Below are 3,964 nucleotides of genomic sequence, written 5' to 3'. Positions count from 1 at the left end.
GGCGCTCGCTCGCAGGGGGCGGCCCCATCGCCGCCCCGCCCCGCCCCGCGCGGCCTCCCGCCGCAGCGCCCCCTCCGCCTGGGCCTGGGATGGCGCTCGGGCCCCGCGGCCGGGTCCTGACCCGCTGCAGGGCCCCAACCAATCCCCTGCCGCCCCGATCCCTGCTGCACAATGACGGGGCAGCAGAGGCGCGCTCCAGGACTCTTTCTGTTCTTTTGCTATCAAACCATTTGTTGGGCGTCCGCTGTATTCCGGGCGCCGTGCCGAGCGCCGAGATTTGAGAGGTGGATTTCGTGAACTACTTCTGGCAATCTGTATTTCCAGGGCCAGGCTTCACCCATCTCTGATGACCTACTGGACAGGCATTTTGGGGGGCCAGCAGGGGTGGGGATGGGGATACAATCTGCTTTGAAAGCCAGGGGCCTGTTAATTACTGTGTTGAAGTTCGAAGTGTCCAAGGGGTATGTGTGGCACATCCTGTCCTCCCTCACCCAGCTCTGTGACCTGGACCCAGACCCAGGTTTCCTATCACCTAATGCAAGGTTGATGCCACAGGGCCCCAGTGTTTTTTTGTTTGTTTGTTTTTTAATTTATTTTATTGATTTATTTTTGGTTGTGTTGGGTCTTCTTTGCTGCGCGTGGGCTTTTTCTGGTTGTAGCGAGCGGGGGCTACTCTTCGTTGTGGTGCATGGGCTTCTCATTGCGGTGGCTTCTCTTGTTGCGGAGCATGGGCTCTAGGTGCACTGGCTTCAGTAGTTGTGGCTCACGGGCTCTAGGCGCGCTGGCTCAGTAGTTGTGGCACACGGGCTTAGTTGCTCCACAGCATGTGGGATCTTCCCAGACCAGGGATCGAACCTGTGTCCCCTGCATTGGCAGGTGGATTCTTAAAAACTGAGCCACCAGGGAAGCCCCAGCCCCAGGGTTTTTCAGGAATTCTGGGTGTATTATTTTTCTGTTGCTGTGTAACAAATTACCACAAATTTAGTGACTTAAAATAACACACGTTATATCTCACAGGTTCCAGGTCAGGAGCACTGGGACTGCTTAGCTGAGCCCTTTGCTTAGTCTCAGAAGGTTGCAATCAAGATGTCAGCAAGGCTGCATGCTCATCTGGGGACTCAACTGGGGAAGAAAATACCTGCAAACCCACTCAGGCTTTGTGGGCAGAACTTATTTCCTTGTGACTGTCTGACTGAGGGCCTGGCTGTCACCCAGAGGCCTCCCTGAGGTTTCAGAGGCCATCTGCAGTTCCTTGAGGTTACCACAGTTCCTTGCCACGTGGGCTTCTACAACATGGCCTCTTACTTCATCAAGCCCACAAGGAGAATCTCTAGCCCCAGTCTGCTAACACAGAGTTTTACATAACGTAACGTATATGTAATGGGAGTGGCAGCCCAATACCTTCACCATATTTTATAGGTTAGAAGAAAATCACAGGTCCCACTTGAACTCAAGAGGATCACACAAAAGTGTGAATACCAGCAGGCAGGAATCACTGAGGCTCACCTTAGGGTCTGTCCACCGCACTGGGGTTACTGGAAAACCTAAGGAAAAGTATAGGAAAAGAGAGAGCTGGAGACTAGGATAGGAGAGAGTAAGAAGTCAGAATACACGATGCAGAGGGGTAGAAAGACAGCAACAATGACCTCAAGGTTCTGTCATTTTTACACATGACAGAGGCCATAGAACCATGCCCTTGGTGCCAAAGATTCTGGATTTGATGAGCCCCACCTTGGAGTGAACCATATTGTGGACTTCCCCCCTCTTGCTCTTTGGCTGTGGAACAAATTCACAAAACTGGACATACTGGTTCAAATACAGATTCCTGTCCCACCTCAACTGGATCTTCTTGCAACCCTAATTCTTGCTCCTTGTCACTTTACAGAAACCAAAACTATCCTGCTTGACTGTTAGCGACCCTCCTCTCGACCTCATAATTTCTATTTGTATCAATCCTTTCCTCTCATCTTAAAGATGTGGGCCTCATTCTGTCCTATGGCCAACCCTCCACTCATGTCCTATCTCTCTTCCTGTTCTCTGAGACTACAAATGCATCTCAATTCTCCTTTATCAATTAAAATGCAAAACTAAACTAAAAAACCAACAACAGAAACTGCTTTCCGTGTTGGCTACCTCCTCACTCGAGCTTCAGGTTTATCTTTTTCTCCCTCATTAGCCACTCTTATTAAAAAGTAGCTACCACTTCTCTGTCACTTAATCATTTCTTAACCTTTTACAACTCCCCTAAGAATTCTATCTTAAATGTCACTAGTGACCCATTTAGTGTGGCATACACTACCCATTCTCACCAAAACCCACAGTTCCCAGCCTCTCTTACAGAGAGGTACTGAATCCTGGCTGATGGAATATGAGTGGAAGTGACAGACTGTCCCATAAAACTCTCAAGTGCTGATCTCCGCTCTCCTTTCCATCTGCTAGCAGAATGGAGGAGACTCTGAGAACCTAGAAGAGAGTCAAACCACATGTCTCCATTCCAAGTTTTAGGGTCCCACTTCTTCTCAATCACAGTAAAGGCTTAGTCAGACTGAATTCAACTGATGAAATTCTACAACATGCACCATATTTTTGTTTTATTTGTAGCAAATAAGGCTGGTGGCTACAAGAAATAAGAGATTATTTTATGGCTATCATGGAAGCTCTGTGACTCTCTGACCATGTCTTGAGCCGAGAGTTTAAAGACCCAAGCTTGGGACTTCCATGGCAGCCCAGTGGTTAAGATTTCGCCTTCCAATGCAAGGGGTGTGGGTTTGATCCCTGGTCAGGGAGCTAAGATCCCACATGCCTCGCAGCCAAAAAAAAACAAAACATAAAACAGAAGCAATATTGTAACAAATTCAATAAAGACTTAAAAAAATTGTCCACATCAAAAAAATCTAAAGACCGAAGCTTGTCATTTTCTTTCTGCAAGGACTCTGATGCACTCAGAATTCTTCCCATACAAAGTCCCTGTAAGTCATCATCACTGCCATAACAGTCAGGTGCAACAACCACTTGGGCCCCCAAGGCACTTGCTTTTTAGTTGGCACTTCATCACAAATAACCACAGGTGATAATTTAATTAATCATGTCGCCACGGCATGCCGTGGATTAGCGGCATCACGTTTCTCATTGACAAGCAGCTTTAGCACATTCAAACCCAATGACACAACCGGACCAGTTCCCTAATCCCATCTTTTGAGGTCTGTTTCCTGGGACCCCTCCTAGCACCAATTTCTGTGTCAGTCAGCGTCCCGCCAATGAGACAGAAACCACACCAGTCATTGGGGAAAATCTAACATAAAGTATGGTTAGAATGGTTAACTAGGTATAAAGTTGTTAACTAGATAACTAAAAGGATGAAAAGAAAACAGATACTATGAAGGCAGCAACAGCAGGAAGCATCTATAACTCCTAGGGCTAGGAGAACAAAGGAAAGAGTTTGGAATTACTAAAACTTAGAAGACGAGCCCTGGACTTCCCTGGCGGTCCAGTGGTTAAGACTCTGCTTCCACTGCAGGGGGTGCAGGTTTGATCCCTGGTTGGGGACCTAAGATCCCGCATGCTGTGTGGCGCAGCCAAAAAAAAGAAGAAGAAGAGGGGCCCTACAAAGCTGAAACTCAGACCTCTAAGTCTAGTGCTGGTGTCTGGTGTCTCTGTACTTAGAGGAGGGACCAACACTTCTGAGAAAGAGGTGCTATCAAGATGGTGCTTGGTGTCTCTGACTGGGACACCATGAAGCTGAGTTTGTAACTTTTGGGAAAAACTGAAAAGTGGATTCAGCTGTTGCTATAGGAAGGCAATGCTGCTGCTGGGGTGAAGGAGCATTGCTAGGGTGACCTCACACGAACAGGAAGCAGAAGGAAGAAAGGAGTCCTTTCTTCCTCCTGTGACCTCACTATCGCCCTCTAGTGGCCCCTATTGGCAGAGCCCAAAGTAGAGTCAGCTAACAGCAGAAAAGTGATTT

The sequence above is a fragment of the Phocoena sinus genome, chromosome 1 (genome assembly GCF_008692025.1).
Source record: "Phocoena sinus isolate mPhoSin1 chromosome 1, mPhoSin1.pri, whole genome shotgun sequence".
NCBI classification, from domain to species: Eukaryota; Metazoa; Chordata; class Mammalia; order Artiodactyla; family Phocoenidae; genus Phocoena; species Phocoena sinus.
Note: the sequence above shows the minus strand (reverse complement) of the source record.